This window comes from Alligator mississippiensis, chromosome 1, assembly GCF_030867095.1.
Source record: "Alligator mississippiensis isolate rAllMis1 chromosome 1, rAllMis1, whole genome shotgun sequence".
NCBI lineage: Eukaryota > Metazoa > Chordata > Crocodylia > Alligatoridae > Alligator > Alligator mississippiensis.
Genome location: NC_081824.1, coordinates 406488258 through 406513129, shown reverse-complemented (window position 1 = coordinate 406513129; position 24872 = coordinate 406488258).

The following is a 24872-nucleotide window of genomic DNA, read 5'->3' as shown; positions in this document are numbered from 1 at the left end:
CCCAGGCAACTGCTCAGCTCCCTCCACACCCCGCAAACAAACCCCACACTCATACCCACACCTGCCCATAGACACACACACACATGCACCCTCTCTTATACCCCACTCCACCCAAACACACACCCACACACATACCCACCTGACTTCCAGCAGCTCCAGGGCTGGTGGGAGCACAAGGTCTGAGCTGGGGCTTGAGTGGCAAGATCTCAGAGTCTGGGTTGGTGGGAGCATGAGGCCAAGGCCAGCAGGAGCGTGGGGCTGGTCTGGCCCAGCTCCATCATGCAGGGCTCCCCATGGCTTACATGCAGCTCCTGGAACTCAGCTGGGATTTCTGCATGGTGGAACCAGTGGCCTGGCCCTGCTCCTTGATACCTTGTTTAGTTCCTGGGATTTGGCCAGGAGTGCTGGGGAACCCCATGCAATTGAGCCAGGCTTGCACAGCCCCACACCCTGTCATGCCAGCCAAGCTTCAGAAGCTGTACATTGTGGCAGGGAGTGGGGCCAGGCCGCTGGCTCCATCACATCTGGCTCCAGCAGTGTACAGCTCTGATCCAGTCCTGGGTGCTGCTGGCCTATTCCCATTCTCTGCCACCAAATGCATCTCCCAGGACTTGGCCAGAGTTGTGTGCAGCCATGGGGCTCTGCCTGCCATGGGCCATCGGCGCCTGGAGGACCCAACATTTGCTGCTGCTGCTGCCGCCACTGGCAGGGGTTGTGCACCATGAGAGGATTGGGGGGGGGCAGGGCTGCCACATACACACTGCACCATACTCACAAACAAACCAACACTCCCCTACACATCCCCCACACACCCACACTCAAACCCCACACCCGCCCACAGACACACATGCATCCTCTCTCATACTTGCTACCCACTTAAAGACACACCCACACACATACGCACACACCCTTATAAATCCCAGAGCAACCCACCCGTGAGGGGAGGAAATCAGGACTGAGAAAAAGTGCTGAGGAAGGCAAAAACTCACTGCAGGTGTGGAGGAGAGCCCAGCCAGAGCCAGGAGCAGGCTGATGCATTTCTGTTGCATATGCTCCCTCTGGATTAGCAGACAGAGCACAGACAGAACTATTTCTTGCCTCAGAGAGGGGCAGCTAGAGAGGACCCATGACTGGGGGAGCAGTGAGATGCCAGAGGTTTCTCCAGCTGGCAAGACCCAGAGGTTTGCTGCAAGACAGGTAGGTGAGTTCACTGGCAGGGTGATTGGAGGACCATAATACAAGAAGAGCCCTGGACATGTCATGGGAGGGCACTGATTAGTAACAGGAGGGGCGGTGGAAGAGTCGCCAGCAAAGTGAGGGAGTGAGGGCAACCAGCAGAAGTGGGACAGTAAGTTTTTGGGGGCACAACCCCTCTAATCTTTAACCTCTCTTCCTGATTTTTTTTCCTTTTTTACTGTACTAGGAGGGCCCCGGGAAGCAAGCACACTTCTGTTATGAGTCCACTAACCCTGGCCAGCCAAGGGTACTTGGCAGGGTAGAAATTAATACTAACTGATTGGCCAGGCATCTTGGGAGGACTGATTGAAATTGCACCCAAGAGCCAGGGAGAAATTATTGATAACTGATTGTCTCAGGCAACTCAGATGAACTGATTGAATTTGGACCTGAGTACCAGGGAGGAATTAATACTAATTGATTGTCTGAGTCATCTTTGAAAGATGGGCTGATTTTGATGAGTTTTTTTTTTCCCTTCTCTCATAGGCATTGGTTAATATTATAAATTGATATAAGGCTAACCCTCAGAAGTCAGTGAATGGACTGTACTCAAAATTTAATTCTGTAGCTGGTCAATATTGGGCTGTTGGGGTTGGTGGCCACCCAAGGTCCAGATTCAGATGCCTGTCATCTTGGAAGTGGAAAGTTGGGGGAGGGTGTATAGGGGAGGAGATGCCCCACAAAGAAACCCACCAGGGAAAGACCCAGATGAATCATCATCCATCTTATGTCCTGCTCTCAATAATAAAAAGTATCAAAAAATAAAAATTATTAAGTCATGTCAAGTGAGAGTAGAACACCTGAGGTAGGCGATTGCAATATTTCCCTAAGTTTTCCCAATGGCACATGAAAGTAGAACATTAGGCAGGCAGAGACCCTGGCCTTAAAATATCTACTCTCAACACCACCCACAAACCCATCCACACCCTACACCCACTATACCCCACCACACACATATACACCCCCCAACCACACCCCACACACTCCTCTCCCCCACAATTTGCAAGAGTAAGACTTTATTTTGAGCTATTATGTAATCATCTCTATATACACTACACAAACACACATAAATCAGGATAAAAATATGTTTTGAAATAAAGTAAAAATAAAATGTTATAGTAGATGTTTGAATTTTAGTATATGATTTAGTTTTTCTGTTTCCAAGATGGCAAATCCTCCTTTCCAAAAGGAGTACTTCTGAGGACAAGATGACAACCAGGCAGTGGGATACCTGTCAAGGGGGAGGGCTACCCTTGTGGCCCTCAACAGCTCACCAAAACTTGTTAAGCAGCCCTCCAGCTGAAATAAATGCTCACCCCTACTCTAAAATCATCAAAAGTATTTCTGGAATAAAGTTTACACACTGAGCTTGAATCCAAAATGAAGCTTGTTTTCTGAAATTCCATTTTGTGATGTATGAAAAATATGATTATAGCAGAGGACTTGTCATCTCTTCACACAATGAATAATCATAATTGGCTCTTAATATATTCACACGTATAATATCACGGTCTGTTGGAAGATAATATGTAATAATGGGCATTGAAAAATCCTATTGTGATATTTTTCAGATTTCAATATCAGCCTCTAGGAAATATTTAATAAAATAAGTAGAAAAAAGCATTATTCCCTTAAACAAATCACCTTAAAATAAAGTTATTTCTGGGGTGAGGGACAAGGTGCAGAGACCATTTAAAATTATTAAAATTAATTGTTAAGATTATAGGAGAAATTAAGCTTAGGAAGTTGTTGTTAACAATGAAGGGATTATATTATATTATATTATATTATATTATATTATATTATATTATATTATATTATATTATATTATATTATATTATATATTTGTTTTCTCTTTCAAAAGCTAATAATACCTTTTGCTAGAGTTGTTAATCTCTCTCTCTTAATTATAGTATATCCTATCAGCATACAGATGAAGTAGAAAGTAAAAAAAAAATCTACTCTAAAAGTATTAGTTTGATACAGATGCATTTTAAGTGAAGCAAAAAAATGTCAAAGAAGATTACAAACTTTGGTCATGCCAGGTAATCTAATTTTCAACAAACCCTAAGAAATCTCTATGCATTTGTGTTCAGAGCTAGAAATTAAGTTTTAAAAGCATTCTGCTTATGGGTAACACTTACCCGGTGGCCAATGGAGAGTAATAAAACATCTGTTTTCAGGTTAAAAAATAGATCTGGAATTGAGTCTGTGTTTGCCTCCCAGGAGACAAGGTTTCTTTTCTGCTATGAATAGACAGGGAACAGCCACTTGGTCACCAGCTGTTTAAAACTGTAAGGCCAGCTTTGTCAGGCTTGTCCTTTTCTATTTGTGTGTGACAGTGGAGGAAAGATGTTTTGGTAAATAAATAGGCAAGTTTACTTGCATGCAACAATGCACTTCACAGAACCTGCCCGTGTTTAACATTTCTCGGAACTACATATTTGGAAATGAACTAGAAGTTTCATAAATGGAAATCTCTCAACACTTGCATGCACATTTACTATGGTAACTAGCTACTGCAGACTGGAGGCCGGGACATGTATTTTGCTGCCCATAGCTGACTGACAGCTAGTCAGTTATCATATATCATTCACCAAAAGCAGAAAGACCAGAAAACTGCTATATTCAAGCTTTGTATATTACATACCAGATTAGCATTTGGTGAAAAAAGCCTACAAAAACAGACTATCTTTAGGCAAGAATTTCTCAGATTCTGTTTTCATAAATGAAGTTTACAAATATAGTTGATCAGGATTTTTTTTTATTAAATGCATTTTCATTAGGAATGATCTGTTCATTAAACCAACTGTTTAGCAGGAAAGTACATTGAACCAGTCTCTTAGAGTAAAAAAGATTGATTTTTTTGTCAAAACCAAAGTAAAAGACAGCCTACAGAGTGGCTAATAGTCTAGTGGAGAGGACAATCACATAGGTTACAGGAAATAAAATTTCAAGTAGGAATCTAGCCTGGGTCTTCCACGTTTCTAGGTGAGCTACGTAATCTGTGGGTAGTTGCTTTTCTGAGGTTGATTAGTTTCTTTCCTTCTTCAAAGTCAAATCTTACCTTCTTGATAACATGTGAAAAGATTTCAGAATGTGGGAAATTTTGGAACTGCAAATTGTCACTTGTAAGGAAAATAATTTCCAGATCAGCTGTATTCCAGGGTTCTTCTGTGTGCTATCTGTATGGACTCTTATTTATCCTTTGGCACTTGCCAGTGTACTGTACATTTCCATTGCATTTGAAGCCCTCTGTGTTTAGAATTTTGAGGCCAGGATGTGGCCCCGTGTGTTTTATTGTATCTTCAATATTTCTTTTTCAACTATATTATCATCTGATCCAAATCACCATTCTTTGAGAGATTACTTGAATGACACTTTGCATTCATTAATGCAGTAGATGTAGTAGTTTTGGATAATTTGGATAATTGCCTCTCACTAACAGAACTCAAAAAACCCCTTCACTTTTCATTATGCTTCCGGCAGAGAGAGAGACCATAATTGTAGTCATTGTTCTTTGAGAATCACAGCAACTGCTACTTCTTACCATTCCATATAAGCAGAAACTATATTACATGAAGACAAAAGTGATCTCTAAGTAGCCTGAAATTCAAAGGAATGAAGGATTGGTACTATGAAGGATGTGATTCTGATGCCATCGCTCATTAGATCCACAGCGCACACATTTTATGTTAGATGGACTGATGTATTTCAATAGAATAATTCAAGATGAAAAATGATTTGGAAAAATGAATAAGAGTATCAATATGGGCTCTAAGAGACTGGGTAGCATATACATTCATATGTTTTGGGGATTCACATCTGGCATTACTGTCCCCAGATTCTACTCCCAGCTCTGGACTTTGCATAATTTGGCCAAAAATAATACACAGAGCTTGATTCTACTACCTTTTTCATGTTAGGAAGAGTTTATTTATTGTTGTAGTCCTGTCAAAATTAATGAGACTATTTGCATGATCAGTTGCCTACCAATATAGATAATGGTTGCTGATTTAGTCTGTATGCCACACTATACTATGGTAATGTTAGAATGATATAGTCACTGATGGCCCAAGAGGCAAGGATGTCTTAGGGTGTTATCTTTTATTGGACCAACTGTATAGAAATAATAATATTGCTTTGACAGTATATGCTTCTCATCTGAGTTTTATAGCAGTTTATCCAAAATGCATATATCCACAACAATTTATGCTCAGAATAAAATATTGACATATTTAACACGCCTTTTGTTACTTTATAAATATCTGAAATGCCAAACTGTTCAATTACAGCACAAACACTGAACCTGAAAAGAAGATAAAATGGTTCAGTGAGTGTTAATTCCCCTATTTAAAAAACCCTAAAATAAAATAAAATATTTCAACTATTATATTATGACATGTCAGTGGTAAAAAGGCATACTTTTTTATTATATACTATTGCTGACAATAATGTCATTAATTATTTTATTATAATACAGAAATGAGAAAATCTAAATATTACATTTTAAAATTCCAAAAATACATGTTCAACAAGGTAATTCAAAGCAAACAGTTCATTTCAAAATATTTTCCTTTGAAGGTTTTTGTCAAGATAACTGAAAAATTGTTTTTGTCACAACAGCTTTTTCTGCAGAAGAAAAAACAAGTTTTGATGATACTTTTCTGACCATGTCATAGTCAAAGGAATGATACTAAATTTGAGTCTTGGGCTTTATGTAAAGAGATGTTTGATTAATGCAATATTTGTGTATGCATAAAAGCTGTTATAATATCCTATAAAAACTCTGGAGGCCTTTTTTAGTTTCTCTTAGTAGTCTTGCTGGATGATGGCTATCCTCTTATCTTCATGTAAAAATCTTTATATCCTACAATTCAGTTTAAGTTCTGTCTTCTTCTCTCACCTGTCTTTGAACATAAAGTGATCTGCAACAAAGTATACTACTGATGAATCCATGTAGAAACTGGTCTGAATGACAGCAGGATTCCTTCAAGTACATGTATGGATCATTTGCTTATACAGTTCTTCTACTTATTACAGGATTACAGTAAGCAGTCCAAATATGCTTATGAATGGCTGCCTTTACAGCTAACTCATTGCCTAAGTCATAGGCAACCGTTGATCTTCTGTATCATGGATATAAGAGGCTAGTCAGATGCTTGATGACTCTGGCTTGACAGCCCAATTTGAGAGTGACACAGCTGCTTATAGATTCATAGATGTTAGGGTCGGAAGGGACCTCAATAGATCATCGAGTCCAACCCCCTGCATAAGCAGGAAAGAGTGCTGGGTCTAGATGACCCCAGCTAGATACTCATCTAACCTCCTCTTGAAGACCCCCAGGGTAGGGGAGAGCACCACCTCCCTTGGGAGCCCATTCCAGACCTTGGCCACTCGAACTGTGAAGAAGTTCTTCCTAATGTCCAATCTAAATCTGCTCTCTGCTAGCTTGTGGCCATTGTTTCTTGTAAACCCCGGGGGCGCCTTGGTGAATAAATACTCACCAATTCCCTTCTGTGCCCCCGTGATGAACTTAAAGGCAGCCACAAGGTCGCCTCTCAACCTTCTCTTGCGGAGGCTGAAAAGGTCCAGTTTCTCTAGTCTCTCCTCGTTGGGCTTGGTCTGCAGGCCCTTAACCATACGAGTGGCCCTTCTCTGGACCCTCTCCAGGTTATCCGCATCCTTCTTGAAGTGCGGTGCCCAGAATTGCACGCAGTACTCCAACTGCGGTCTGACCAGCGCCCGATAGAGGGGAAGTATCACCTCCCTGGACCTATTCGTCATGCATCTGCTGATGCACGATAAAGTGCCATTGGCTTTTCTGATGGCTTCGTCACACTGCCGGCTCATGTTCATCTTGGAGTCCACTAGGACTCCAAGATCCCTTTCCACCTCTGTGCCACCCAGCAGGTCATTCCCTAGGCTGTAGGTGTGCTGGACAGTGTTGGTGGCACTTGCAGGCAGCCACTGCTCGCCACCCCACTGCCTGCACCACCAGCGGCATCTGCAGGCAGTCAAGGGTTTTCTCTGGCCACCACCAAGGCTGCCGACGGTACCTGTGGGTGGTTGCTGACCCATGGTTGGTGCTCACCACCCCCCTCCCCACCACCGACAGTGCCAGCGGCATCTGCAGGAGCTCCCCACTCCCTTCCACCAGGCTCCTGCCACTGCCGCCGTGCTCCTGCTGGTGCAGCCGTAACCTCCTCCAGTCACCAGGGGTATGCACCGTTCATGCTTCCCAGCATGCTCCATGGGCTCCCTGGGTTGCCTGAGATTGTGAAGTACAGTTGAGTGCCCCTGCCACTCCTGATTCACTGCCAGGCATGGGCAAGCATTCCCACAGCCTCCTGTCACATCACTGTGGGTCCTTCTTTGCAACCAGTCCTTGGTTTCCAGAAGAATCCCAGAACAAATGCCTTCCATGTGTGTCCAGCCTGCCTGAATCCTGCCATGGCATTTCACCTCCCATGCATAATGAGGGACTCAGGAGCTGCAGTGTGTCCTGCTTGTTACCCTATGTGACTCTCACTGGAAGCTGTGGGACATCACACATGCCTACCTGTACATGATGGGACAGCTGGTCACCATGGCATGCAGCTTTGTGTCCCTGAGTGAGCAGCTAGACATCTTGCATGGTGCCAGCCACTTCATCCACCTCATCAACTCACAGGAAGTGGTCACTGGCTTATGCTGTTTAAGTTTCCCCAGCTGCATGGTGGCTGTGGACAGCACCCACATCCCCATCCTCTCCCCAGTCCACAACATCCAGGCATTTATCAACCACAAGGACTACTTCTCCAATGTCCTGCAGGGCATCATCAATACCAGGGCCTTTTCACCCACATCTTCACTGGCTGGACAGACAGTACCCAAGATGCCTATGTCTTCTGCAACTCCCTGTTCCCCAGGCTAATGGAGAGTGGGCTCTATACTCCTGGGGTCCTCAGTTTCATCCTCAGGGATGTCTTTGCCCAACCCTTCAACATGGGGGACCCAGCTTGCCCCCTTATGCCCCAGCTGATGAATCCCTAAAGGGGCTAGCTGGACTGCTGGAAGGAGTACTTCAACTAGATCATCAGGCTAGATATCAGGAGGCACTGCTTCACAGTCAAGGCCGCTAGCATCTGGAACCAACTTCCAAGGGAAGTGGTGCTGGTCCCTACCCTGGAGGTCTTCAAAAGGAGGCTAGATAATCACTTAGCCGGGGACATTTGACCCCAGCATTCTTTCTTGCCCATGGCAGGGTATCAGACTTGATTATCTGCTCAGGTCCCTTCTGACCCTACCTACTATGAAATTATGAAACTACTGTCTGAGCAAGTGCTGCATGACAGTGAAGTGTTTCTTTGGTCACCCCAAGGCATGCTGGTGGGCTTTCAGCATGCACCTTGTGGTGGATGAGGAGAATATACCATGACTCATCATGGCTGCATGTGTCCTCTGCAACATCTGCAAGACCATGTGGGAGGTCCTCTGTGAAGCTTGGGCAGAGGAGGTACAGTGCATGGACTGGGCATGGCAGGATATGCATATTTGCCACAAGGATGCTGATGTTGGAGTCCATGACTCTGTACAGTGGCAGGCAAGCAATCTGAATTTGCAAATCCCTGGCTGACTACCTCCTCATCCTTGAGTACTGGAAGCCCTCCCTGGATGAATAGGGCTGGAGGGCTTTGAGGCCCTGTGCCTTGGCACCAGACCATTGATTTGCCCCAGGTTCCTGTTGCAGGCTCCTCTGGTCCTGAGCCCCACACAGCATTGCCCATGATCCAGGCTGCCTGAACAACATTTCTCTTCCTCTCTCCCTTCCACTCCCATTCCCCCAACTCCCTCACAGTGTATATTGGAATGTGGGGGGATGTGGTGTGAGAAAGAGACATGCCTCAGTTTAAAATGTTGCAACTGCCAAACTTTTCTTCCTTTTAATAAATAAATCCTGTTGAACATTGCCCATGTCTCAGCTTGGCTCCCCTTCCCATTGACACAAACCTAAAAATATTTGGAGGGGGGAAAAGCCTTTCTCCCAGGCTTAACGCTAGGAAAAAATTATTCACAGTTAGTGTGTCCAGACTGTGGAATAAGCTCCCTCCAGAGGTGGTGCAATCACCTACCCTGGAAATCTTCAAGAGGAGTCTAGGCAGTAACCTCACTGGGGTCACCTCACTGGGGTCATCACACTCACATGACCCCAGATCTCCTTCCTGCCTAATGCAGAGGGGCTGGACCTGATGATCTTGTAAGGTCCCTTCCAGTCCTTACAAGATGGACTTGTATGTGGTTTGTGAAAGGGGTGAAATAACCTTGAAGAAACAGTGTTGATAGGGAAGGGAGAAGAGGTTGAGCTCAGGGGGAATGCTGCAGGGGCTGAATTCAACCAAACACAAAATCTTGGAAGGGTGGCATGGGGTATGGGGCTTCTGACCTGGCACATTAATTTCTGGACTTGGGAGTTAAGACCAGGGATTTCCCTATGTAGGATCTGGACAGGCGAGTGATCCCAAATTCACTGTCCATCTGAGAAAGATGCAGGGTGGGGTGGGGGCAGGAGGAGGCTGCTGGGGGAGGAGGCTGAGGGGTAGGAGGCATTGCCATAGATGGGGCTGTGGACTCTTGACTCTCACACATGGGACCCCCAGCCACATACCTTCCTCCTCTGAGGCTTTGTATCCCCTTTTGGGGACACATGGCCTCATCACACTCAGCCACACCTGGGGGTGTGAATGAGGCAGATATATGTGCCCATACGAGGAGATATGGGCTGCTAACTGCCCAAGGCCAGGGGCTGGTGGGGCCTGGCACCTCAGCTGTGGTCCAGGATGAAATGGAGGAGTGGATGGGAGTGGGTGACTGGTCTGTTCAGTGCTGAAAGACAGAGCACTTAGTGGCCTGGGGCCCTGCACTGTAAGCAGTCAGGGTGGGGCAATTCACCCTCCCTCCATGCCTCTCCATCCCTGCCCCCACAGCTCCTTTCTGGGCTTCTTGGCCATAGTGGGCTGAGAGAGGGCTGCGACCTTGAAGATGGCCTGAATCAGGGTCTCCCCATTCTCCTTTCCTTCCCCTCCTCTTCCCCCCAGGGGCTCCTTGTTTCCCTTGGTGTCTGGGTCCCTGTCAAGACTGCATGGAGAGGGGGCAAACCATACCTTCCTGGGCTCCACAGCATTCTTGCTCAGCGCCTGACTTGTCTGCATAAGTGTGAAGAGGACTAGCCGTGGGTCCTGTAGGTTGCAGGGGTGAGTGGGGGGGGGGAGCTCTGAACATCTGCAGAAGGGTAAGTGAGGTGTTGGAGGAGTGGGTCAGGAACAGCTATGCCAACAGCATAGGGAACAGTGTCCTGAGGCCCATGAGCTTGGCTGTGACCTGCAGGTTGAGGACTGGGTTGAGGGAGCATCCAACAATATGTAGGGCATGGGCTCAGAGTCTAATTCTTGAGTCTCAATTTCCATGGCATCAGAACTTTCTCCTTGGTCCTGTGTTGCTATGCTCCCTACTCTTGGCCATGCCTGAGAAGATGTCAAAGATGCTCAGGTCCAGCTGCAGGTGTAACTTAGCTCCCACATCCTGTGACGATCCAGGGACCAGCACCAATGGGGTGGACGCCTCATAAGTTGATTCTAGCAACTGGTCACTTGCCCTGTGGCCCCCTTTGACCTGCTCATGGGCACCCAGTTGTCCTGTCATCCTGCAGCCTCCCTATACCTTCTTCTCTGGCAGGGTCCCTGCTGATGACTTTTTCTGTCCCTGGTGGTGCCATAGGTGTGTGGGATCTTGACAGCCCTGTCCTTGGTGAGGAACTGGGACAGCTCCTTGTAGAAGGGCATGGTCTGCCTCCATGTCCCAGACCTTTTGTTGGCATCATGCATGTGATGTGCCTATATTGCCTCTTCATCCATTTCATTTTGGCATGGCACTACTCCCAATCCTTTTTGTAGCCTCATGCCTGTGTCTGCTGAATAACTTGAAGACATCTCTGTTCCAGTACCTTTTCTGGAGCTGCTGCTGGGTCTCTTCTTCACTCCAGATGGTGACAAGATCCTTCATCGCCCTGTAGTCCCAGTTGTGTGACTGGTGTTGAGTAGTGAAGGAGGATGGGACAGGGTCTTCCATGGTCTGCAGTGATGCCTGTGAGGGCTCAGCATCCCTGTGGGGGGTGAGGAGCTGGCTGGAAGGATGGATGGATGGAAGGAGTGGAGACTATGTGAAGGTGCAGGTCCTCTGCCTGCAACACAGAGGCAGCTGGGCATACCCCACTTAATCCTGAAGTTTCCAGGGGCATCTGCCTACTTGCTCCAGCTTGGATGCTCAGTGCCCATTGGCTCAGTCCTAGTACTCCAGGACTCTGTAGCTGTGGGCCAAGAAAGCCTTACAGCACCCTAGGTGCACATTGATCAGCAGTGGTTGAGCCACACAGGTCTCAGTGTTGCCTCCATGCAGGCCCAGTCCAGAAGGCCCCCTGCCACCCGACCCAGCATAGAAGAGCCACCCTGGGTGACAGGGTGCCTGGCTCTGGCCACTGAGATGTGGTGTGCAGAACCCAGGGTCAGGGACCATGGGGGATATGCCCGAGTGTGGGGGGCATGGGGAATGCTGACTGGGTGTGTGGGAGCAAGAGTTGGGGGTCCATGGGTCTGTGCCCAAATGAGGGGGTTCTCCTGGGCTCAGTGTCAGATCTGTGTGTACATCATGGGTTGCTTTGTAACAGGGTACAGGGGAACAGCCCAGGGACTTGGGTACCCATGTCCCCAGATTCATTCAGGGGACACAGATGCATCCCTTCCCCCTGGCAGGGCTGGTTAGAGGGGCTGTGCTGGCTTACCTCTGGGAGAGGTTGGGACAGGGCCCACTGGGTGCTTGGCTGAAGCAGCTGAGTACAGGCCAAGTGCTAGCACCCTGCCCTGTGCGGAGCAGATAGCAGGGGGCCGCAAAGGAGGTTGGAATACCAGAGGAAAGCAACTTAACATGAATTGATAATTATTTCCTCTATTAGTACTGACTGCTTAGTGTAAGTGTATGTAGGACCTGCTGCACACCTACTGAAAGAATGGGATGCTTCCTATTGATTTTAGTGGACTTTGGATGAAGTGCTTGTGTTGTGTGCAACTACGTTACGGAGTTTTAACACCTTTTTAGTCGGCAATGAATCTAAGCATAGATAATTATAGACATAGTTTATTATCATGAAATCAATTGGATTTAGGTGCCTAGTAACTTTAAGAATGAGGGTCTTATACCTCATGTTATGCTAATTACGTGTGACACCTCACAATAGAAAATTCACACTTTGCTAATCTACAAATGAGATATATATGTGTGTGAAATTTATGCACATGTACACATCCACACACACACACAAATGAAATGAAGGCCTCATTCTGTCTTTTAATCAAACAGCTCACTGCAGAGAACTGTAATGAGGACCCACTCTATCAAGCCTTCATTACTTTAGCTTTACATTCATTAGTGTAACTGAAATGTAATGCTTTTATATAAACGAACCCTGTCAAAATAAGTGAAAAAAAAATACACTTACTCCCCACCCCCACTTCCATCTTGCTTGTATTTTTGCTTGATCATTTGTAATATTAGTTGGTTCACAGTGGAGGCCTATTTCAGTTGCTACTTGTGTCAATGGAGGTTTTTCCACTGAGTGTATTGGGAGTTGGGGAATGCTCTTGGTATCTCAGTATCAACGAAAACAAGTCTTTTGGTTGTGATCACTAATTAGACTGCAAGCACTTCAAACAAAGGTCTATTTTTGATTTTGTGATTGTATGGTACTTGGCACAATGGGGTTCCTGTTCTGATTGGGGGTCTTTACACTAATATTCTTTGTTATTTTGCTATTTAAAAAAAATATCTTCCATATGTTTACATATTTGATTGAATTATTCTTCACTGCTCACTTACACAGTATATAGAATCTTTATAAAAAGTAAGACATTTGATAAATAAAACATGTGCCACAAAATCTGTCAAGTACTTGTTATCCGGAACAACTGTAATGCTTTCCCAGCATTGCTAGTAATAGTGAAATATTCAGTCCTGAAGGGAAATGAAAAGGCTAATAGTGAATTTAATACAAATTTTTAAATTACATCAGGACAGACTGCATCTTACTACTCTGTGGGTGAGAAAGCAGGAGGAACAGCTGGCTAAACTGCAGCCCATGTGTTCCACAGTAGGCATTCCTTCTGTATACATACTAGCATACAAGACATCACAAAAAGGGTCATGGAGGAAAATTGCTTGCACTGTTTGGAGGAATGTAGCATGAATGTAGTCTCTTGCTCCCATTCTTTAGTGAAAATTCTTGCTACTACACTTTTTTTTTTGGAACAGCACAATTCAACTCCCCCAGGTAGGGCAGCATCTTAAAATCACAATGGAATACTTTAGGAATTGTATGCTAGTTTTATTATGTTAGGCATATGCAGAAGAACCAAAACTAGATAGTTACCACATTGACCTTGATCCTGAAACATGCATGTGTTGCAATAGTTTTATTAACTTCTAATATGAGTAAGTGTGTACAGCCCCAACATCTTCAACCTGATTCACCCCAAGGATCTCCCTGCACACTGAAAGCAAAACAAATCTTAAAATTCTTTGTGAAAACAGAATTATTTTCAAAAGAGTACCAAAGAAGAGATCCAAGCTTAAAAACCACCATTCCCTCTATTAGGCACTCTATTATGTTTGATGACTGCATTCAGTTTTGGAATTCCAAAAGTAATTCTTGTCCTTGTTATTAAATGTAATCACAGACACATCATGGTCCAAATGTAACTGCTGGGGAACAGACACTATTTCTATGCTCTCCTTTTTTCTCCCTTTTCCAGACAGTGTGAGTATATTATTAACGGGGATGCAAAGAGGAGTGATAATTTTCTCAAATTTTGTTCAAGTGGTGCAACAATCCCAAGATCCACCAGTGAATTAGCTAATAATGTTGACTTTAAATTATTACTGTTCTTCAGAGTAAATTTCCCTGAAATTAATGGAGGAAGATCACCTTCATTTAAGATCAAATCTTGAATCCTTTGCTGAAATGTGGGGACTAAGAATTCCTTCCACCCAGTGCTAGTGCAGTGTATTTGCATAGTCTCTAAACTGCCCCAAATAGCTCTAAATTCACCTGTTCTCATAACAGCTAGAAACACCTGTAGTCCTTCATGAGGACATTAGAACTTTACATTCATAAATTGGTGGATATAAAAGATATCAGACTTGGTCTATTTTGCTCTTGAAGATGTTTTAAGTAGAATTTAGAATGTCAGTTTCGAAGAATCCAGTCTGGCTATGCTTCATAAACTACAAAACTCACTAGACACCTAACTTCAGATAATGTCTTCATTTTAGACTGCATAAATCCATAGGTATCAATATGTGGTCTTCTGGGCGTGCCCAGAACTAATCCAGTTTGATCTTCTAGGGTTCCAACTCCTGCTTGCCCTTTGCCAAATCCAGTTTACATTTTTCATGAAGGAAGAAGAATTCTATCCATGAAGCATACTAACATATATCTCTAATGTTGAATTTAGCTAAGAATATGAATAGCAACATCCACTTTTTGCAAAACTGATTAATGTTTACTGTGCTTATCTAGAAAGTGGAAAGCCTGAGTTTTACCTTTCCTTGTCCTGAGGTGGCTCACACCCTCACATCTCATTTCCCAGGAAAGCAACTATAACGAAGTGCATAACTCAAGTGCTTAAGCCCAGCTGCTCTGGGTTATATGCTTGCCTGGGCCAGCTGATGGGGATGATTGGCTGGCCCTGGAGGAAGTGAAAACTTTCCCGAGAGATGATGCAAGGGAGGAGGGAAGTTGAGAAGAAAAGCAATATTGTGGTGAAGCCTTTATCCTGGGTAGGAAAGGGAGGTTGTTGCTTTGTTATTCTGTTTAGTTTGTGGTAGGGAAGGAGGAAGCTTGGCTCCTGGGCCTGGCTAAAGGAGTAACAACCAGCTACAGCCACCTTATGACCAAAAGGATAGAATTATGGAGTAGACTGGGTGCAGGGCCTTTGTGTCCTCCTTTGTAAGCTTGGCTGCTAGGCAGCTAATCACATAAAAGTCATGAGGCCAAAAGGAAGGCAGGAAATTGACACCGGGATTTTGGGAATCATGAAAATGCCCAAAACTTTCTTATTTCTTGTCTGATTTGGATGACAACTGCAGGGGTGGCAGCCCTTTCTGAAGGCATGACATCTGCCAAGTTTCAAGGAGATAGGTGCAGAGGTTTCTGGGAAACTGCACCTCAAACTGTTCAAAGCACAATGCCTGACAGTTGCTGGCAGCGGCAGCCTCCTCTCATCCGGCCCGCAGATCCATGGGAGGAGTCCAGCACAGCCCAGCAGCCCTCCTGGGGGTGCAAGCCCCTGGATCTGCATGCCAGATGAGAGGATGCTGCCTCCTCCACCTGCAACCGGCACTGGGCACAGCCCATGCCAAGTGCTGGGAAAGATTGTTACTGCCACTGGTCCCAGGCAACAGTGGCATCCTCCTCTCATCCGGTGCACAGATCTGGGGGTTTGCACCCCTGGGAGGAGTCTGGCACAGCCCCGCAGCCCTCCCGAGGGTGTGGGCCCCCAGATCTGCACACCAGATGACAAGAGGCTGCTGGTATTACCTGGGATGGGCACTGAAGCCAAGTAAGTCCGACTTCAAAACTCAAAGCATTTCAAAACTTTCAAAACATTTTGAGTGTCCTTGTTTCTTTTTGTCACTACCGTGTATTGCAGTGAAGGGTATGAGACCTTTGAAGGCCGTTAGGTGGGTACTTATGACGCTTGGAGTGGAATTAGGCACAGACGCTTATCGGTTGTAAAGCAAGATTATTTACTCACGCCGTTAAGGTGGTGAAAGACGGAGGTCAGAGATATTTGGTTAGTTATAGCTTAAGGTTCGAAGGTCAGTCTGCATGAAAGTTTTTCGTTGGGCAGATAAACGGAGAAAAAAATCGGGCCGGCAGGTCGGTGATTTAAGTCTTAAGATTGGGTCGAGACGCGAGGGGGGCACTGGCAAGTGATCAAGTTGTCAGTTATTTTAATACGTGTGATCAGAGGTCTCTAAGGTTCGTACGGAGGTCCCCCTTCTTCACGGAAGTGAAGATGGGTTTTATTTGTATATTAGCCAATTGTTTTTCACCACATCATAAATTTAATTAGAATCGCCAATTGTATAGTGGTCTTCGCTAGGGTGTTATCATAGGAACGCTCTCGGACACTCCCCTGTCATTTCGACCACTTATAATGATTTATATAAAGCAAAGAAGGCAAAAGTTTTTATTTCTGTTAGTGGTGCAGTAATAAATTTTTTTTTGACGTGCGCAGAAAAAAAAACCCTGTTATTTTCATCTTGTTAGTTAACCCTTAGTTACCTTGTATAGACTAAAACTGTTTTGATTAATATATTTCTTGCTTGTGGCATGGGCAGTACTTAATTTGGTTGTGACATGTCCCCTTGTCTATGGCACAGCAAGTTATATTATATTTATGAAACAGAGAGGGGGAGATGAAGATATGCGGTAAGGCTAGGGTGGTTGGTGGTGGTGTCGATGGTTTTGACTCAAGCTGACAACATCAATAGGACGGTGTTGGTGGACGGCAGTGGACTGTCATCGTCTGGTGGTGGGTTGACACCTCGCTCCTGTAGAGGGCTTGCTCGACACAGGAGGACCAATAGACACAAAAGGAACATGTTGTTATCAGACGCAAGACGATTCGAAAGCTGGAGTTGAAAGAAAAGAAAAAGAGACAAGACAATAACTGATTTATAATCTAAAGGGTCGTTGCGTGTGGGTTTGTGGGTTGGGACAACTAATTGTGATGGGCGAGAAGCGTAGTTGGTCGGTCCTCATGGATGAAGGTAATGGTATAGGTGTTTGGATATTGTTTTGGATGGACGACGTTTTTTTTGTGGATACGCGGATGTGGCTGACGTGGATGTGGAATGGTAATCCAGACTAACTCGTTGGGTGTAAATTTTGGGACCCATGGTTTTGGGGCCCAAGAAGTGGATTTATCCCACAATGTTTTATCTGTATTTAGTGATATGATGACTTCGTTGTTTAATTTTGTTTAGTTTTTGAAGGTTTTGTCATTTTTTAAGCGCAATCGCTCTTTATAGAGGCCAATGTGTTTTTTTATTATTCTATTGGATTGGGGATGATATGGTAAGTGTATATGTCAGGTAATGTTATGGAGGTGAGCGTATTTGTCGAGTGCTGAGGAATTAAACGGTGGACCTCCATCTGATTGAATTGTGTTGGGGGTTTTTTAACTGGCAATTGTTGTAGTAAGAGTCGATATAATAGCGACGGCGTTGTTTTTTTGTAGGGGGATGACTTTTAGTTGTTGGGTATCAAGATTTATGATAACGAGTTCCTTGTTTGGAAGCTTTGTGCCTGGTAGAGGTTTTAATAGGTTTATTTGCCAGACCTTTCCGGGTGTAAATTGCTGCGCGTCTAGCACTCTAGCCTGATGGTTTGTCTTATGACACCTTTTTTTGGCGCATGTTTTATAGGCTTGAGATATTTGTTTTTAATCGGACCTTGTGTTATAGGGTGTGGGAGTTTTTGTGGTGGATCGCCATCGTAGGTGACTAGCCCTTGGTCTTGGGTGTTCCCAGTGTTCATGTAGCCACGTAAGGAACGGATTGAACTGTGGTTTGGGGTCGTTTGCTTTAGCAACTAAGACAACATCACTCCGGAGAGGGTCTTTTAGAAGCTTGTTGATGATTTTATGTATTGGATCAGTTTTAAGTTTATGCGACTTGGTGTGTTTTGTGAGCGGTAGAATAATAAATTGGGATAACAGGTCCCAGATTTTTTTTTAATCCTCTAGGTTTTTTGTCGCAGTTGCTGTGTCAGTAACAATTTTGTAGACATATTGGGAATCAATAGCTATGATGGGAGTCAGAAGTGTTTTGTCGTGATGTTGAAGACAGTGGCGGATGACAACTTTAAAGCCTAAGAGTTTATTTTTGGGGGCTGTGGCCCCTTTTGGGGCTCTGTATAATCTCACATCATGGCACGGTTTGTAGTAGAACCCGTAGCCCCCTCCATTTCGAGTGGTGCCATCGGAGGCCATCCAGGCTGGGGCTATGGTCCCATAGAGAGTGAGCGTTGAGTTATTTTGTGTGTTGGGACCGGATGGCAAGTCTTTGCACTTTTAACAACACCAATGATAGTGGTAATGTAATATCATTTCATTTTAAGTAGCTGGTTTTTTTTGGAACTGTGAGTCAACCTTTGTGGAGTTTAGCAAAGGTAAGAGAGTAGCAGCTGGTGCTCGAAGCGTTCTATGTCCCTGGGATAGTAATGTGACGAGTCTTTTTGTCAACAGAATTTTTTTAAAGGCTCCGTAGCGATGTTGTGTTGCCTGGAGAGATTTGTGTGAGGCATATACTAGTTCGTTTTGGGGGTTATGGGCAGTGGCCCATACATGATTGGCAGTATATCCCAAAGTAATTATTAATGTCTCGGTGAGGTTAAGTGCTTGAACTGGCGTGTGTTTTATAGCGTGGAGAAGATTATGAAGATCCTTTCTGTCTTTGTCCGTCCAAGGTGTGGCTTTTTGTAATTTGTTGTGGGTCTGACGCTGGAGTCTCGCCAATAACGGAAGGTAATGCGGAGTGATGTAATGTTGATATCAATTGAGATGTCCCAAGAGCCGTTGAAATTGTTTTTTGTGTATTGGTAATGGCTCTTGAAGTGTATCAAGCTTTGGGGTTTTGTCGTGTGTGACACTGGATCTAGTTGCGCCGGTAAATTTGGTATCTAGGAATGTAATATTTATCGTGGGTTGTAAGTTTGATTTTTTTAAATTAACCATCCAGCCCTTAGCATGGAGATGGTTAATTAGACGGCGGGTGACCTCAGCAACAACTTGCTGATCACGACCCATAATGGCAAGGTCGTTAACGTAACTCCAAATTTTGAGTTGTTTTTTCGCTGGCAAAGGATAGGAAGCATGAAAGTTTTTAAGTGTGTTGTTTTTTGCGCCTGTGGCCAATGCAGGAGAGTTGTGATATTCTTGTGGGCATATCGTTTATTGGTATATCATATTTTCGACACACATGTTTAAGATTTTGTTGTTGTCAATAATTGGGATGGAGAAAAACATGTCCTTGAGGTCAAGGGTCAATCCCGTACCACTTGTCCCCTTGAAACCTCGCCATTTTATATAAACACTGGGGTAGCGTAAAAGCATTGGGTTGTGTAAGTGGGAGACACCGTTTATTCGCCTCGCGGAAATCCACTATAAGTTGGACTTTGTTGGGTTTTTTGGGCTTTGCGATTCCCCACCCTGGTGATAGGTGGGTATTGGCTGCTATCGGTGTTATATATTCCTGTTGTCCGAGCCTCTGTAACAGGGTGATAAGGGCTTTCTGAAGATGTTGTTTGGTCGGGATTGGTTTATAACGCCATGTAGATGTGTTATGAAGCGTAGGTTGGTGTTGGTTGGGCTCAGCAATAAAGAATGGAAGTGCTTGAAATATTATGTTTTTTAACTGGAGTGTTTTAATGTCTGGTACGCCCAAGATGTTTATGCCCCCTAGAACTGTTTTAAGGGTTTTTTTGTGATTGTGTGTCCAAAATTTGACTTTTTTAGCAGTTGGTATAGCATTTAGTTTTTGTATCATGATGGTTTTTGAAGATTTTTTATGAGGTGTCACAGGAGCTACGACGTTAATTTGTGTTTTCGTGTCGAGGAGAAAAGAAATCTTTCGTTGTATTGAGGGATTATCGGGGTGAACGATAATAAGGCTGGTATATGGGCGAGGATCCGAAGGGTCAGGCTTTTTTGTAGGGCCGCCGGCTCACCTGGCAGCCACTACCTGTTTTTTGGCTTTTTGGTGTAATTGAATCTCAATTTTTTGTTAGGGCCTTTTGTTTATCGTCCCTTAGGGCACGTAATTGTTGTTTGGTAAGGCCGGACTCTTTTATCAGGAACCAAAACATGGCCTTTTTTTTAGGGGTCCGTCCTGGGACTGGTGGTGAGCCTTTGTAGGGTGGTTTGTTTATTTTAGGTTGTTTTATGGGGTACACTGACGATGGGTCCAGTTTTGTAGCACAATTGACACCTTGAGTTATCGCTGTTGGCTTTATGAGGGTTTGGATATGGCCCAATTGACTGAGGATGTTTTCGGCCTGTCCATCTATTTGCGGGGTAAGGAGGAGGCGAAGAGTGATGGCATGAGATCTCCCATAGATGTTTATGTAAGCTTTCAAGGCTTCAGGGGTGATTGGAATCATTCCGGGTTGTGTTAGGAATCGATGTGGCCACGGTCCAGCGGCCTGTTGTTCCGTCAAGCCGAACCTGTTGTGTTGAATACCCATCGGCTGTGGGCCCCCGTCCCATGTGCAGTACGAGGTTTTTATTATTGCTAATAAAAGTTGTTTTGTCGACGCTATTTTTGGGCGGTCGTTGTGCCACAGGTGGGACTTGTTTATGATTTGGCGGGCTAGAAGCGCAGGGAGTGGTATGGCCCAGTGTTGGTTTTTTATGATTGGGCCGCGGTCGGTGGCGTGTCCTCCACTCCATGCAGCTTGACGGATGAGGAAGCTGGCCTCTTTTATGTTCAGTAATTTTGAGCCAAATTCGACTATTAGTCGGCCAAGCCAAATCGCCAGGGTTTTTTTCGGTTTAAATTTTGATAGTTGAAAAATATCTTGTATCTCTGTTCAGTTATGGGTGTGGTAGGTGGAAGTAGCATGAGTTACGCCTTGTGGATCTGTTGTGTATTTTGTAACAACGATAGGGAAGGCCGTTTTTATGGAAGTCGGCAAAGACTTTATCGGTGGGGGCGGATTTTTCGTTGGTAGGGAGGGATATATTAACTTGGAGGTTCTTTTTTTTTTGTTATAGGGAGGCGGTAGCTGATGTTCCGGGGTTGGAGCCGTTGGGTCCGCCCCGTTGTATTTCCGTAGAGAATGAGGTAGTTGTGGACCTTCCACAACTCTGTCTTTCGTGTCCTTTTTTGAAGCTCTGCCCTTCTTTTCCGATTTTGTGAAGAAGCTGAGTTTTTTGCCGGCGCCATATTGGGGCGATGGTGTAGGCGATTGCTGCGCAGCAGCATTTTTAGCTGCGACTTTTTTTAGGGTTAGAAGTTGGCTATTTAAATTTTTAATATCGCGCGTTGCGTTAACAAATGCGCGGAACAGAACATTAATCATTTTTTTTTGTTTTCTATTTGGGGCCTGCCCATTTGGTCGTGGTGTAACCCTCCGTCTCCAAGTTTTTACGGAGTTGGGTGAAGAGTTTGTGACTGGGGGACTGGGGCACCATGGTCGGACAGTTAAACTTGTTGGGGGGTGTTTTTTCCCCGCCCTCTCGTATGTGGCAGATGTAACGGGCAATCTCTTGGGCAGGGGTTGGGTCCACCCCCTCCGGCACTTTTGCTGCTGCCACCACCTTCACCCGATGTAGGGATATGATTTTTGCTTCATCCCTGGGTCTGTACATAACCCCTTTAGCGCTCATAACACACCCTAGGGCCCTCACATCGAGCTGAGCACTCCACTCTTTCCCTTCTCCCACTTCATCCCTTAGGGAGAAGTGTCTAGTAACCACATTTAGTCCTATTTCCCTTGCCTGATGGTAGGCAATGTGTGTTTATAATTTATCCGAATCGGACGTTAGGCGGTCCCCACTGCGCCATGGGCAGTTCTTTACTAGTTTTAACTCCATTGCGTCTTCCCCAGATCCTGTTCGTGACGCCATGTCACTGCCGTGTACTGCAGTGAAGGGTATGAGACCTTTGAAGGCTGTTAGGCGGGTACTTATGACGCTTGGAGTGGAATTAGGCACAGACGCTTATCGGTTGTAAAGCAAGATTATTTACTCACGCCGTTAAGGTGGTGAAAGACGGAGGTCAGAGATATTTGGTTAATTATAGCTTAAGGTTCGAAGGTCAGTCTGCATGAAAGTTTTTTGTCGGGCAGATAAACGGAGAAAAAAATCGGGCCGGCAGGTCAGTGATTTACGTCTTAAGATTGGGTCGAGACGCGAGGGGGGCACTGGCAAGTGATCAAGTTTTCAGTTATTTTGATACGTGTGATCAGAGGTCTCTAAGGTTCGTACGGAGGTCCCCCTTCTTCACGGAAGTGAAGATGGGTTTTATTTGTATATTAGCCAATTGTTTTTCACCACGTCATAAATTTAATTAGAATCGCCAATTGTATAGTGGTCTTCGCTAGGGTGTTATCATAGGAACACTCTCGGACACTCCCCTGTCATTTCGACCACTTATAATGATTTATATAAAGCAAAGAAGGCAAAAGTTTTTATTTCTGTTAGTGGTGCAGTAATAAATTTTTTTTTGACATGCGCAGAAAAAAAAACCCTGTTATTTTCATCTTGTTAGTTAACCCTTAGTTACCTTGTATAGATTAAAACTGTTTTGATTAATATATTTCTTGCTTGTGGCATGGGCAGTACTTAATTTGGTTGTGACACTTTTCAAAGCTGTTTGGAAGCCTTTTGTTTCATTTTGATTTTGGTGTTTTGAGCTTGAAATGTCTCAAAACAGCTTCAAAATGAAACACCTGGCTAAATTTTGCAGAGCCCTAATAGGGACCCTTATTGCCTAAATCTGTTGGATTATTCTTTAACATGCCTAAATCTCTTCATTGACTGCATGGGGATCCCTAGGCTCTGAAGCCCAGTCAAACTGAATCTAGGACAAGCCATTTAGGCACTGGGATGCCTACATGCAAGGTGATTATGAGATCAACCCATCAAACTGTTTTGTGTAGGGTACCTCCAGCTAGCCTGGCTCTTTCAATAGAATCACAACAGTGTGTTGAAGATATTCCACTCCTTTCTGGTGAGAAAAGGAAAGTTAGCATTCAGAGCTATTTTGACACTGTGTCTATTTGCAGACCCAGGCTTGCATTGGTACATGTTGAGAGCAATCATCTCCCAAGATGCTTCATTTCCATGAGAATTTAAATTCTGTAGAAATTCATTGGTCCACCAGAGAAGACTGGCATAGAGTACTGCCACATTTCAGCTTAGTCTGGACCCTGATAACAGATAATACGAAATGTCATAACAGATGTCTGCTTAAAATGTAAGGGACATGCTTGTGAATCTTATGTAAGGTTCAGCATTTCTTGTTCTCACAGTCAATGGTGAAGTGGGTCTGGCTTCTAGCCCAGGTCTCTCAAAGAATGATTAACCTGAGACTACAGGGCACCATCTGGTACTGTCTCAGGTATGAAACATATATAAATGACTGAACAGTTAGGCTTTTGCCTGTGTAAGCAGAATATTATATGAGAGATGGCATGTTTCTTAGCAGAATAGCCTTGAAATCTCTCATACATAGATAAAACAGATAGCCCTTTCTTGTTCTTTGGATTCTTTTTCTTATACCACCCTTCCCTCCCCTCCCCACCCCCAAAAAACAAAACAAACCTTTGACCGTTTATTTAAAGAAATCAAAGAAAATTGTATGTATAGCAAAAAATCAGTTAACAAATGTTCTTAAGAGTGTGGACTTGCTTAAATCAGGGACCTGGGAGCTCTGACAATTGATTGCTGTTTTTCTTGGGTGGGATATATAAAATCTTCCAAATTTAGCAGTAAGAACAGAAAAGCAGCAATTGCAGAGAGAAAATACCTTGATGCTGCTCGGGGATCAAAAGGAGGCACAGGATATATTTGGCTAGTATAGGAGCTCTTTAAGGCACTGGACTTAAAGTAAATATAATGTGACTGGCTTAAGCAAATCCTTTTAAAGGATGTATCCTGTGCTTTCCACACAAAGGGAAATGTAGTCAGGATCTGACAGAACAGGACTCTCTCTCTTTTTTTCATACCACTTCTTCCTGGGAATGGTATGTTACCTGGGTACAGCTGGGGGGGGGGGGGTGCCCTGTCCTCCAGTGACAGTGGTGAGGGTCAGGCAGGATGGAGGGGCCAGCTACTAGAGGAGTTCCCTCTCCTTTCTACAGAGCCAGGCTGAGACCCAGTGCTTAACTATATACAATTTATTACTATAATAAATACATATACTTAAGATAAAACATGAAATATTTACCATAAAGCTTAGCATATGACACTACATATAATATCCCACAGTCCATATAAACCATATAATTTACAGCATATATAATAATTAACCCATTAAACAAGATAGTTAAGATTACATGATAAACACATATGGGGAATCAATTTACATAACACAAATAAGATAATAATAATATTCCCTAGACCTACCAAGTAACAATATAAATATACATATTAATGTATTAAGAACACATGAACCATTTAAACTCCCTTAAAGAATACCCAGGCTATATAGACCTTGACACAACAATAATCACCCAAAATAGGGAGTGCACTTAGTACCTCCCTGAGGGGTTTCCTTGGTGCCCCTCCCCTTTTGGGACCTGGGATGTAGACACATCCCTCCTGCAATGGAGGGTGGAGGTGGCAGACCCTCCTGTCCCATGCCTGCCTCCTCTATGGGGCCCACTTCTGCAGCAACTCATGCTTCCTCTCTGAAGCAGCCAAGGCTCATCCCCTGAAGGCTGATCCCATGACAGCCTCTCTCCAGTGGTGCTTTTGGCTCTCCTCAATGGCCTGTTGCCTTGCACTGGGCAGCCCAGGGCTCTCTCTCTCTCTCAT